Source organism: Schistocerca piceifrons, chromosome 5 (genome assembly GCF_021461385.2).
Source record: "Schistocerca piceifrons isolate TAMUIC-IGC-003096 chromosome 5, iqSchPice1.1, whole genome shotgun sequence".
Lineage (NCBI taxonomy): Eukaryota > Metazoa > Arthropoda > Insecta > Orthoptera > Acrididae > Schistocerca > Schistocerca piceifrons.
Window position 1 is genome coordinate 580,715,139 of NC_060142.1, and position 1,209 is coordinate 580,716,347.

The following is a 1,209-nucleotide window of genomic DNA, read 5'->3' on the forward strand; positions in this document are numbered from 1 at the left end:
AAAGAAACAGAGAACACGGTTTAGCTGTCCGCTCCTGATTCATCGTTCCCCTCGGTGGCTGCGGTATCTGGTAATAACGTGAAACCTCAGCCTTAAGATACCGCGTGACACACGCGCAGGTGAAATACCATATGTTTGCTACAGGGGTTTTTGCTCCACGTTTCCTCGCCTGATTTATACCTTCCTCACGACCCCTTGTATAGAATTATCGGAGCTATTAACTGACCGTTGGTTCGTTACGTCATCACCTCTCCTCTCCTTGCCGGCCAAATATAGGTAGTGATGATTCCTTTTACCGCTTGGATTCGAACGGGCTACTTCGAATTAAGCGCCAACGTGCAGCCGAGCCTTCGCTATCGTGGCTGCGGGGGTGGGTATTGTTATAATAATAATAATAATAATAATTTTGTTTGGCTCAATGGCCTGATACACGTCTCTCAATTGGACGCCACTGCGGTGACTTGCGGGTCTCTAACCTATCCTAGTAATCCTACCGGAGATAGAAAAAAATCTTTGGTTCGACCGGAATTCGAATCTGCGCCCATTTGCTTTTACACCGTTTTTAATATCATATTCGTATTTTTTCTGTTTTTTTTAATTGTTTTTCGTCTTTTCTCTTTTGTTTTATTTTCTTTGTTTCTTACGTTTTAAAAATGTGGAACGCTTCACGGTTTTTCGTGACATCCTCGCGCAGAGGCAGTGCCTATATTCTCTGTATCGTTCCAATTTTAGTGTATGCGCTGTCGAAGCAAGTACATTTCTAGATCACAAGGCCTGTAATTTTTGTGATTGGACGCAGCCGTAGTACTCAATAGGTTCTCCATTTCGTCAACAGATGGCACTGCTAGCTTCAGACGCTATGGAAAGGGGGTAGTACTCAATAGGTTCTCCATTTCGTCGACAGATGGCAGTGCTTGTTTCAGAAGGTGTGGAAAAGGTATTTAGGGTTTGTGCTACAGAGCGCGCAACGTCATGGCCTCGTCATTTAGAAGAGGCGGAAGGTCGTAACGAACACACGATTTAAGCAGTGTTTCGTGACAATTACGGGAGCTCGAAGTCGAAGATAACTGCATACAGAAAGATCCGGAACGCAAGTGGGCTGCAAGGTCTGCACAGTAGTACTGTTTTCTTTTTCCCTTTTTTCCCAAATTAGATCGCATATCTATTTTATTAAATCGAATAGTCCGCCCCGGCAGCTACATAGTCAGT

General features: G+C 44.3%; 1 non-coding gene across 1 annotated transcript; it reads right to left on the minus strand.

Annotated features, from left to right (window-relative positions):
- Positions 1-649: 649 nt before the first annotated feature.
- LOC124799726 lies at positions 650-756 on the minus strand. The gene has a single exon (XR_007017074.1). It is a non-coding gene; the product is annotated as a U6 spliceosomal RNA (small nuclear RNA).
- Positions 757-1,209: the final 453 nt, after the last annotated feature.